The following is a 13,596-nucleotide window of genomic DNA, read 5'->3' on the forward strand; positions in this document are numbered from 1 at the left end:
TTGTTTATGGAGTTTGGTGGGACCAAGACTCTCTCTCCCAGAAGAAAAAAAAGGTTTTAGTCGGTGAAAAAATTATATTAAATTTATTATATACCTGTTAAATTAAATTATTCAAGCATATATATATATATATTAACTACAAGAGAGTGAGCGACACGTCAATTAGCAGCGATTTTTTTAGGAACTTATGGCGATTTTTAATTGTCGTAAAATAAAATTTCAGCGATTTTACAAGCATTGTCTATTAGGGGATAGAAATTTAATTTTGCGATGATTTTATACTAGAAATTAACTATTAAATTAATTATTTATATAAAATATATATTAAAATATATATTAAAAATAAATTAAATAATATATAATAATTAATTTAATGATTAAATTTTAGTTTAATAATTTATCATTCTTTCTATATTCAAAATTTTAATATATCTAATATAGAAACTATATTTTGATGTATCTACTTTATATGCATTAAAATCTTTAAAATAACAAATAATCACTACTCAATTCTTTCAGTATAATTAAATTTAGTCTCTCAAATAGTGTTGTTAATTAGAAGTCAAATTTTCTCTGAAACAATATATTTATATATGCCATGTTTATATGTGTGTGCTTGTTTTTTATTTCTTATTTTTAAATATGATTTTACAACTTGATTTGTTTATATAATTAAAAGCAAACTGAAAATTGATATAAAAAAATATTATGTCAGCAACGAAAAAATTGAAAACTGTTTTTTTTATTTATTTAAAATATATTTTATTTTAAAATTCTATAACTAAATATATATCTTAAACATACATGTTAAAATTATCATTAATAAAAAATATTAAACCTTTACAAACTATTAATTTATAACTATAATATATATCTTTTCTAGCCATGTTAGCTAAATTCTTATTTTAAAAAGTTAAAACAAAAACACCCAATAATACCTAGTCAAATTTACTTGTGTGGCACTAGGAAATATGCTTACAAACAACAAAACGGCTTGACTAATTATGATTAGTGTTTTTTGCTATTTCCAAAGCTACATTATAGGCATGTGATTTCAGACCAATCAAAGGGACCAAAATTATATATATACTTTCCTTAAAAATAATCCCCATTATGCATTTAGCTTTGTGGGGCAGTTTAATCCAACTCTAATTGCAAAGGTTCCTTTATTTAAACTTTTCCATTGCCCTTTTGACTAGAGCCTTTTTCTGATGGCTTTTGGAAAATGACCCCTCTCATTATCATATTTTTTTTTGGAATTTGCTCAAAGGTGATTTACCTCAAAGTCAATTTTACTCGGAGGAAGAACATGAATGTACTTTTATATATGTAGAATTTTGTGTCATTATTCAACTAGGAGTTAACATTCATAGTAAGGCTATTTAGACTTAATTTGATAAAAAAAATTTAAAAAATATTTGTATTTTTTTAAAATATAAATATCATATTTTATATTTGGTAAATTACAAAGATCACGTTTTTGTATTCATAATTTTAAAAGTCTAAGAATATTATTAAAAGCATATAAAGATATATTTTTTAAAATTAATTTGTACTTAATAAAATTTAAAAAATATAATATAATTCATGTATATTAATAAATATTCATATTTACCTTTAATTAATTAATTAAGTATTGATATCAAATTTTATTTACGGTCAAAATTTTTTCTTTATTTATATTTATTATGATCATTTTAAATTTTAAAAATTATTTTATTAAATATAATTATTATTTTTATTTATTAAAATTTACTTTTAATTTAATTTACCAAACATAAATGTTATTATTTTAAAAAAAAGAGTTAACTATCTTATGCACTAAACACACGTTTTAAGAGTATAATAATAAAAAAAAATTGAATTTTTTATGTATTTAATATACCAGAAATGTAAAAAATATTTAATTTTAATAACTTTTAACAAAAAAAAATTTTATAATATTTTTAAGATGTATTTTTAAGACATGAATTAACAAAATTATTAAGAAAAACCATATTTTAAAAGTCAATTTTAATAAGGTATTTATAAAAATTAAAGATTAACATATAGTTCAGCAAAACACAAACTTATTATGTACTATACATATGGAGAGATTATGCCATTTAAAATATAGTTTATTGGCATTGTATATTACATATTCGTCAAAAAATAATTAAATATTTGGTCAATTTTATGGTGTCTTTTATTTGGTGTCTAATTTTTGTCTAAATTATTTTTTATAATAACTTTAAAATATTTAAAATTTTTTAATTTTTATCTTTTAAATTTAAAATTAATTATTTAACTTATTTTAGCAATTAGACAATATCTTTTAGACCTGATACTTAATTTGGTTTCTAAAGTTACACTCGAACCTCAATTTAGTCCTTAAAATTTTAATTGCCTCAATTTAGTTCCCAAACTTTTCAATTGATTATGTGACGAAAACTACTGTAGGGACTAACGTGATTAAAATTTAAAAAGCTCAAGGACTAAATTGAAGCAATTAAAACTTCAAAGACTAAATTAAGACTCGAGTGTAACTTTAAAGACCAAACTAAATATTTTCTCATATCTTTTAGACATCATAGCAAACACCTAAATATTTTTACTGTGATAAAAGATAAAGAGTACAATCATGTTTTGATTTGTCCCTGTCGTTCCTTATTATCTTGGTCTTCCTTCCAACACAAACCACTACAAAGTTGACATGTCCAAACTTCAAAGCACAACGAAAATAGCATATTTATTTTAGTCTCAGTAGTGTGCTTCCTTATAATAATGCAATTTCAGAACTCAGTAACCAAAATTAGAATTCTTTGTATTAAATGTTTACATACATAAGGTCCACACTCAGTTTTCACTGTATAGATTAACCAACTATATTTCTAGACAGACACAATAAAATAAAATGTTTTTCTAATTTATATGTGTTTTTGGCATGGGGGACCGCATTATATTAACACATGGCGTCATCAATAATATTTAAAAAGTAATAAAAGATCAATCAAAACTTTTAAATTTATTTTATTTAATATTTATTAATAATCAATAAATACTAAATAAAATAAATTAATTTTTTTTTCTATAGTATTACCGTGACGTAAACAGGTACATACACTTACACCTATAATATTATATAAGGTAGCGTTTGGTGGAGAGACAGAGACAGAAAAACTGAGACTGAGAGACAGAGACTAAGAGACAGAGATTGAAATAAATCTCAGTATTTTGTTTGGTGTAAAATGAGAGACAGGAATTGAAACAAGAATGAAACTCTAATTTAATTTGCACAAAGGGTAAAATTGGAATTAATTAATTGAAATGAAAGTATTTTAGGTATAAAATATTATTAAAGTTTCAGTCTCTATCTCTAAAAATTTCAATCCCCTATGTCTCTACTTTTTAGAGGTACTGAAATACTGAAATTTTAAAGACAATGACAAAAATTTTAATACTCAGTCTCTGTCTCAGTACCTCAAAACAAACGCTACATAAGAGCTTAAGTTTAATAATGTTGCCTTGCACGCTTACCTGAACCTGCAGATATATAATCATAACAAGCCACTTTAATTAGCATACTAATCAGCTATGACCATGGTCAACTGCCATGATCATTTTGCCACAAATCAAATTTAGGATCATGTATACTAAAATTAATTAGGTGGAGTGGATATGATGATTATTATAGAGGATATAATTATATCATATTAAATTTAAGGATACTTTTTAAATGTGCTCGAAATTATATACCCACCGTAAGTATAATAAGTATGTGCCAGTTAATAATTATGCAATTGATTGGCTTAATTTTAGTTAATGAGATGTACGTAGTAATTTAAGAGTATTAGTAAATTTTTTTTTTTACGATATTTTTTTACTCAGATTAAAAACTAATTTATTGTGACTTAAGTTTATTTAGAATTTGTTTAAAAATTTATAAATTAAAAGAATTCTTTTTTTTTTTGTTTTGAAACAAATAAAAGAGAATGACTTAAATTTAATTTCTTTGAGAATTCTAATTTTTATTTTTTCTTCGTTTACAAATCAGACCAAAAGAAATCTAATTTTAAAATCAATTCTTACATTAAACAAACTCAATATATCAAATATAAAAAATATTTCTATTTATATATTTTAAAAAAAATGAATGTTTAATAAAATAATTTTTCAAGGACAAAATTATAAAAGAATTTGTTTTTTAACTCATAAAAATTATTATAAACTAAAGAATTAAATTTCATTCTATTAATACGATAAAGTCATTCTAAATCATAGAATTGAATCTTAAATAAAAATGAATTCTATTTTTAAAAGAAAAAAAATTTCTCACATTTAAATAGTCGCTACAAGAAAAACATTGAGTACTGTCGGATTTAGCGTCGCATATTATCGTCAGCTTTACCGACGGATTTATGGATAGTTTTGATATGAAATTCGTTTGGTCAAATTGTTACAGGTGGATTTCCGTTTTCGACAATAAATTCGCCAGTAATACTTGGAGAGAAAATAGACACGAAATTTAGCGTGAAATTTACCGTAAAAAAATTCATTTTAGTGAAACGTTGCATTTGGTGACCCGCAATGAGTTACTGTCGGATTTATCCGCCGATAAATCTAATGATAACGAATCCTAAAATTCAAAGCGCGAACCCTCTCCCCTTTCATTTCAAAATTTCCTCTCTCTCTTTCTCTCTCTCTCTCTCTCTAACTTCCCTTATCCCTTTCTCTCTCTAACGGCCTCCTTTCCCCGCCGCCTGCCTCTCCTGTCGCCACCTCCTCTCCCTCTCATTGAAACCAACTCGTTCCTCCTCTCCCCTCCGTTAGCCGCGACTCCCTCTTTCTCTCTATTCGTCTGCCGCCATCGCCATCCAGTACTGTCACCGTTGCTGTCCAGCACCGACGCGATTCTCACTTTCTCTCTGTTCTTCTTCTTCTGTTCGCCTCTCAAGTTTCATGGTTTCTCTTTTTCCTTATTTAAGTTAATTTAGGATTTAGTTATATTTAATTTAGGATTTAGGATTTGATTATTATATGCTAATTTAGAGTTTAGGATTACTTTAGGATTTAGTTATCATATGCTAATTTAAGATTTAGGATGAAGTTAATTTAGAATTTAGGAATTAGTTATATGTTAATATAAGATTTAAAATTTGATTATTATATGCTAATTTAGAGTTTAGGGTTAAAGTTAATTTAAGATTTAGGATTTGGTTATCATCTGCTAATTTAAAATTTAGGATGAAGTTAATTTAGAAATTAGGAATTAGTTATATGTTAATTTAAATTTAGAAAAAAGTGCAAGATGCTTGAATTTTGAAGTAAAGAATGTACCAAAAAATATTACAAACCTTAAGTTGATATAATATAGTTAGTTATATATGCAGTGTTTAATAGTAATAATAGTTAACTCTAAAGCTTGTAAAATTTGTAAGTTGAGTCTCTTTTTTGTTTCTTATTCAATCTCAATAACTAATTAACCTTGCTAACTAGATAGTTTTGTTTTTCTTGAGGTAGGTTTATGTAAACATGTTTTTATGTGTATAATGTAATGATGTCTACTATTTATTCTTGAAATATAGGCTTATTTTTTAAAGGTTAACTAGTTTGGAAATATTTATATATTAACCTAATTTTTTAGTTAGATTTTTATTATTTAAAATTTTTCAATTAAACTCTTTAATTGAATTGAATAAATTGTTGTGTTTGACATTGTAATATTATATGTACAACATTATATATAGTATGAATTCAAGAATGAAAACAAGTTAATATATTTTGCTAGAAATATTGTGAATTTAATTGTATTTTTACTGATGCTGTGGATTGAGATTAGTTGAATTTGTGGGAACTGTAAAGATTAGGAGAGGTTATGTCAATTTTTTTTTTTTGAAATAATCTAAATGTTGAATAATTTGTGTAGTATATATGCTGATTAGTGTTAATAATATATTTCTTTGTAGACATGACGACAAGTAGTAAAGGTAGATGAGTGGGTCTCGTGGTTGTGGTAGGGGGTTTTCACCAAATCTCCAGGACCGCTCAGTCATTGCCCTCTACTTCGACTACCCCGTTGACCCCTATGACGTCATAGGTGGGTCCAGCGGACTAGCAATTCATCATGGTCCCAAATTCGAACTACGCGCCTTCTTCTGCTACCCCCTACAGATCCAGAAGCGACAAAGCCCACGGTGGGTGATTCCTCTAGTACGTCACAGCAAGATGTCCCTCCACCACCGTCCGTCATCCGGCTGAGGATTTGACCTGATGACATGCAGGCATGAGTACATACTATTTTAATGTCTTTTATCTGCAATCTATTTTGAATTTATTAAGGTTTATGTGTTTCTATGTATTTGTTAATCTTAAGTTTTTTCATTGATAGGTTTACACAAAATAACAGTGCATGTACACAGGAGATCTCCGAAGTGATTAAGTCAATGTACGACCACCCATGGCCGAGCTACACAAAGATCCCTGCTGAGACCAGAGAAAGATGGTTTCAGTGGGCGGTAAGAACCCAATATTGTTGAATTAACTGTATTTAAACTGTAATTATTTCGAATAACTAATGTTGTTGAATCACTTTGTGCAGTTGAAATTCATATGGGATACGAAATATAATCTCATAATCTAGAAGATCTACAATCACTGGGCAGCTAATCGACTTCAGCAGATGATGAGCGACGTTCGTCAGGGCGCGACCACCTAACGACCTAGATCCGTCCATCTATCAAGAAGGAACTGGAGACCCATTTTAAAAATAATGAGGGGTTCAAGCGTCGCAGTCTGACAAACATCTAACAAGGCTTCATCGAGGTCGTCGAAGTATACGGGTGGGTTGGCGACCTTCATGAAAACGAAGAGCAGACTGGTAAATAGTCTGGTAATGTTTGTTAAAAGTTACTTGAATTAGTTATTTGTTGATTTATTTTAGTGGTTAATTTGAATTGTGTAGTCTAAGTCGTTGGATCGTGAGATGATATTGGCGGAGACCTTCAAGTATACACATACTTTGAAGGCCAACAAGGAGAGATTTGATGACGAGTGGTATACGACCCATTATGTGAGTTTCAATTAATTATAAGTTTCAAATTTATTTAGTTTAAAGTCAATTAACTGTTATCCTAACCACAACCTATGTGACACAGGATGATTATATGCAGATATTGGAGGCCGTGACTCAACAATCTCAGTTGTCTAATGGGAACAACGAAGTCGGAAACAAGACCTCAGTGGTAGATCTTGATAGGGTTTGGCGCGAGACTGCCTCTGAACCCCATAAGAATCGCCGATTTGGGTTAAGAACGTTCTTCACCAGTGGCCTTCGCTCTTCTGCATTGTGGCTTCCTCTGCCTCTGTCACCAGCCATGTCGATCTCCAAAAAGTTGTTGACTTGAGGGAGGAGGTGCAGAAACTGATACAGGAGCTTCATCAACAAGTGGAGCAGTCTGAGCAGAGGTACAACGACCTTCTTGTACGCGTGAGAGGAGTCGTTGCCGTCAGCTCGAACTTGATGAAGAAACTGGAGCAGCTAGATCGTTTGCGAAAGCAGATGGAGGTGTATAACAAGCAGATGCGCGCTGGAGGCAGCGGCAACGCTGCTGGTGGGGCACCAACATCAGCACCTACTCCGCCGCCTCAGCAGAAGAAAGACGACGACGACGACTATCGAGATCTGTAGGGTTTATGAATTTTTTTTTAATGTCTACTTCATTGTTTGATATTTTTGTGATATTTTTATATTTAGACAATTTATTTTTTAATAAAATAATTTACTGATTTTTAGTAATTTTAAATTTTCGTCCTAATTTTGTTAATAAGAGTTTTTTATAATGTAACTGTGCTAAAAAAATTACCGTAAAATTTATTAACGAACAAAATTATCGTTAGTATAATCCAACAGTTATCAGCAATTCAATTTCGATAAATTTATTAAAAAATCGACAAAAAATTCATCGATAATTAACGTCAGATAAAATAATCCGTCGATAAATAATTTTTGACGTCATTTATACTGTGAACTTCAAGACGACTATAAGACTGTGTTTGTTTTGTGTATGTATTAAGACATAGACATTGAGACATAGATATTTGAGACATGGACATAAAATATTTGTGTCTATGTATACTGTTTGGATATGATAGACATGTTATTAGTATAATGTCTAATACTATGTTTGGTTTACAAAGAACAAGACACTACCTAATTGAAAATGACCGTTTTGTCCCGTTAATTTAAATTAAAAATTAAATAATTAAAAGAAAGAAAAAGGCAAAAGCTATTCAGATTCCTATTTTTCCCAAGTTGGTTCGAGGGTTCCCCCCTCTATCCCCAGAAATCTCTTTTCTCCCTAGTTGGCGTCCTCATTCTTCGCCTTTTCTTGGATCTTTTCGGTGCGGTTCCTCCTCGTCAAGGATTCTTCTTCGTCGAGGTGAATCTCTGTGGTTCTTCTTCTACTCTTTTTTTCTTTTTCTCCTTCTTCTTCTTGATTGTTGTGTGGGTGTTTGCAAATCCACTTTTGTTACAGTGTGTTTGATGATTTGTTTCTGGGTTTAGGATATCGGGTTCAAGTATGGACTCAATGTGGACCCTTTGAAACTCCAAATTCTCCCGGATTCAGCTGATCTTCTAATGGTTGGGAAGCCCCTATATAGACTTGTCTCTGATTTAATCCACATTTGTGACTAGCATCAGGTTTTCCACACAATCCTTGGAGGTAAGAACCCAATGTCAAATTGAATTCACATTCCATTTTATTTTTCTATCTGATTTTAGTCACACTTACTCCAAGTTGGGCAATTTGTTTGTTAGGAACTTCAGTAGTTTGTTTTTAATTTCACGGTATTAGTGAAAACAAAGAGAAAATAAAGTTGATTGCTTTCATGTGGTTGTTGTTATTATCATAAGAATTGATTGAAACCACCTCATTGGATGTGATTTTTTGTGGGCTAATTTTGAAAAATGCTACTGCATAAAGGAAAAAAAAGAATTCTCCAAAAGCATTAGGATTAAGAAACTTATTTGATATTATCTCTTAAATTGAATCTGAATTTTTTTGCTATTTTTATTAACGTCTTTTTATTATCTCTTAATACTGCCAGATATTGCAATGCAATTAGTCATAATAATATTTAAAAAGGTGTTATGGTTAAAACCTCAAAAATCTTGTTTGTGTCTCTGCATGATTCATTCCATTTTTTTAATAGGACTAGTGTATCTAAACCTACTCTTCTTTTCACAATTATTTCCTATGTATGTTGAGATAAATAATTAATCATTTTTGGTGGAAACATGTTTTTAATTTCTAGCTTGTTAAATCAGAATTGGATGAAATGTTCATGATACTTTTTCTCTCTATTTATCATCCAAAAGTGTAAAACTGATGCTTTGATTTCTATTAGGTTTTCTGGATTTTGTGCAAGCATCTTCTATGTTGGATAAATTTAGATAGCTTTCAATTGAATCAATCAAAAGGCATTTGCACTTGTTGTTGCTTAGTGATAATCATATCTATCAAATCTTTGAATTATTCCCATCATTGTAGTTTGCTGTTTTTTAAGTTTTTACGGATGATATAACTATTTCCTAAATTCTCATTCACTTCTATATGCAGGTTTCTTGTAGGCATTGTCATGGTTAGTCATAGCAATATATCCGTCAAGCATGTTGATTTTCACAAAATCTGTATACATCTTCCATCAACCAAGAACTATTAGTCATATTCTTCAGGACTACTACTCAGCTTCCAATTCTTGATAGCCATTTCTATTTTTGTTAAAGATGTCTTGGTCTCCCAAAGAATACATCTGCAGGGATAAGAAAACTATTCTCACAGCTATTGGTTGCTTTAAGAATAGCATAAGAGTTATATTAGTATAGTTTTAGAAAATACACCATTGTTTGTTGGATCCTTCACTTGTAATGAACTTATATGAATTGAAAATTCAATGAAAAGGGGTTTCTTTGATATTTATTTTGGTTTGCTGATTTTTTAGCTAATAATATATTTTTTTTTAACTTATAAGAGTATATTTTGTGCCAAAGAAGTGTAGAATAGCAGAAAATCATCACATATTAAACAAAATTTGATGAAAGTGCTGCAGAAGTGGATAATTTTTGGGACAAAATTATACAATACAAGTAAATGAACACTAATAAATAATTGAAGTGCAGGATATTAACATACATAATGCAGAACTCAATAAAATTCAACAAAATGCACAAAAGAGTTGCAATGTAGCTAGTATACTTCACTTGTACAGCATAAGAAAAAAAGAACATAACCCTGCGATTTCTATTAAGTTTACCAAAAGACCCTAGTAAGTTTTGCAAAATATCTTAATAAGTTTAGCAATACACCCGAATAAATTAACAATTAAGATAACCCAGTACATCAACAATAGTTAAAAGTTGTCCATTATATCTCGTGCGAATGCTTCCTTTTCCTCGTCTAAGCTCCAAAAGGTTGCCTTCAATTATGGATTCTGCACAAATTTTTTTGCAATTTGCACGATCTCCATTGTAGTGAAACCAAGACTCTTCAGTGTACGGCCAAGATTCACTTGCTCATTCACACCAGACATTGCTCATTCACGACCTACCTTGAACCATTTCCATCTGGGATCTACACAATCTTCCGGTATAGGGTCTGCCTTTGCAAATAAGATAATTTGGACACGCAAAACCGAACGCAATACCTTGTGAAAATACCTACTAATAGTTTCACCAGACCTATAGAACCTAACCTGTACGCTGCAATTTTTGGTATGGTGAGCTAATATGATTAAGAAAGTAGCTACTTGCTCGCCTATGCCAACATGACCATCTTCGTCTATTCCACCTTGAACTTGTAGCAATTCACATAAAGTTGCAAATGCATTCAAACTCATTCTTAACTCCCATATGCAATTTCTATCTCCACCCTCCCCAATGATATTATCTAATGCATCTCGCCTTAGTGGCAATGTGTTCACTCTTCGACCAATCGAAGAATGACCCCGCCTTCTATTCCTAATATACATATATAGAGTGACTAAAAAAAATAGCATTAACATGTCAAATTGCATTCTCATAATTCAGTAATATTCAACACATAGCTTAATTTGTTCAGAACGATCCATCATCACTTCCTAAGAGACAATAACAAATAAATACACAAAAGAAGAATCCTAATAATTTCTACAAACACATAATACAAATCATGATAGCAAACAACTTGGTAAGCAGTTTGATAACCAATTTTATAAACACAATACAAATAAATTATCCTCTACCATTCTTCAATAGATAATAATTAAAAAGCTCACCTATTAATAATTTCATAAGCAATTTAATTAACATATTAATCAGCAATTAGAGCAACATTTTTATCACTAATTTTATCAACAATCAGCACTAACAAGCTCAGCAGATCAGTAACAAAATTTTATTTATCACAGCAGCAACAACTCTTTCTACAACTCTTTTATTTTTGAAGATTTTGCTGCATAGTTGGCCAGAAAATGTTTGAGGGTGAGAACAATTTATCAACTATAACTTATAATAAGTTTCTTTTAATTAGGCAGATGGCTTTTTTCATTCTTTTTCATCTTCAATTAGGAAAAATAACTTATGAAGCTTCAAAATGCATTTAAAACAACCACCACCGAGATTATCCATTGCCTATTGAAGATTTCGGATGAAAACAAAATAAATAATGAACAATACCCAAATACCCACGTTTACATACAATTCGAATACCCACATACCCAAATTCTGGATTAGCAATTAATCAACAATAACTAGGGGTGGCAAAGCGGGCCGGCCCGCCCCCAACCCGCCCCGCCCCGCCTAGGCCCGCCCTATAAACGGGGCGGATCGGCCCGTCCCGCCAACTAAAATGGGTTCAAAATGCTAGCCCGCCCCGCTTTATGGTGGATTGGCGGGCTAGCCCGTTTCTTTTTTTTTTTTAAATAAAATTCATTAAAATTAATAAAAAAATAATAATTAAAAAATCAAATACAAATAAAAAATAGTCAAATTATAATATAATTTTTTTATTATTATTTTTTTAATTTTTAACTTCAATAAAATTGTTCAAAATAATATTTGTCAACAGAATCATCTTTATTTTAAAAAATAAGTCACATAATTTGAGCATATATACAAAATTGTAAAATAAAATAAATAAAGTTAATAACTAAAAGAAGAATAAAAACAAAAAATGAAAAAAAAAAGTGTTTAAAAATTCTATAATTATTAATTTTATAATAGTAATCACACTTTTATTTAATAAAAAAATAAAAATAAAAATTTTCGGCCCAGCGGACCGGCCCGCCCCGCCCCGTCAAAACCCGCCAATTTGGCGGTGCGAGTTTGGCGGGCTTTTCTAATTTGGCGGGCTCCAAATCCTAGCCCGACCCGCCTTTTTAGCGGGTTTAGCGGATCGGCCCGACGGGCTCGACCCGTTTTGCCACCCCTAACAATAACCCATCTGATAAATAATCAAAATTAAAGGAAGAAACTTCACAAAAAAAAAATACCAGAGATGGCAAAGCACACCGAGAAGGCAGATGTTGCAGCGGCAGAGGATGAAAGACTCAACGCGGAGCAGAAGCACAGCTAGGGTTTGAGGTTAACACGGCTACCAGATGGAGAGGCAAAGATGGCAGAATAGCAACACAAGCTCACCGCGACCGGAACAGAGCATGCAGAAATCAGAGAGGAGAGTTGGCGGGAAACATAGACAACGTGCGGCAGTGGTACACCTTCGATGATGCAGAACAACTACACAAGAAATTTTCACTGCTTAGGGTTTGATACAAATAGGAGACCCTTTTGGAATTTCAAAAAATTAACGAGGATAAAATCGTCTGAAAATATTGATACTGATCCGTGTCCATCACTCTTCACAGACTTCATCCGTGTCTCAACATTTTACCGAGACATGAAATACATGTAACTTGTGTGTGCTTGTGTGTAACCGTGTCTTTTTTATTTTTGTGTCTCAAAATCTAAATAATAGACATATCTCACTGTGTCTATGCCTTAGCAAGATACGAACATCAAACAAACGCAGCCTAAATTCGATGGTAGGTACTCAACGCATTGCCCGCATTGAATTTTTCTAAACAAGCTCTTAGGATTTTGTCATTGTAAGTTATTGTACAAGAAAAAATTCAAATTTCGAGATAGTCAATTAGTCACTCCTGAGTTGGTTTAATAATTTTTGTAAACTAAAAAAAAAAATCAGAAATGATATGTGAAGTGTTGGCAGAAGAAATAAAAATAGAAAATTAAAAAGAGTAGTGGACCCTTCAAAAAGGAAACTTTTCAATTTTATAGTCCAAGGTGGGGTTGTTTGCATGACACGAGACACGGAAGCCTCAAATAATAATCTAAAGTTGGTTGGATGATTTTGTGTGCAGTTAGAGATAATTTTAACTGCTCCCTTTGAAAATCATGAAGAAAACAAGAGCTTCCCATGTAATTACTTTGATTATTATGCATAAAACGCGGATTCATCACATGTCTATGTATTATTATTATTATTATTAATATTAACACTAATTAATAGCTAATACATGCATGCATATAGTTAGTGGATGACATTGCTAAGAGATTATTACTAT

At 30.6% G+C, this 13,596-nt stretch overlaps 1 long non-coding RNA gene across 1 annotated transcript; it reads left to right on the plus strand.

The window, feature by feature from the left end:
* Positions 1-8,296: 8,296 nt before the first annotated feature.
* On the plus strand, positions 8,297-9,807 carry LOC110263497 (uncharacterized). Its single transcript, XR_002349264.2, has 3 exons — positions 8,297-8,417; positions 8,543-8,702; positions 9,600-9,807. It is a non-coding gene; the product is annotated as an uncharacterized LOC110263497 (long non-coding RNA).
* The last annotated feature ends 3,789 nt before the right edge of the window (positions 9,808-13,596 follow it).

This window comes from Arachis ipaensis, chromosome B1 (genome assembly GCF_059453495.1).
Source record: "Arachis ipaensis isolate K30076 ecotype BB chromosome B1, ASM5945349v1, whole genome shotgun sequence".
Taxonomy (NCBI): domain Eukaryota; kingdom Viridiplantae; phylum Streptophyta; class Magnoliopsida; order Fabales; family Fabaceae; genus Arachis; species Arachis ipaensis.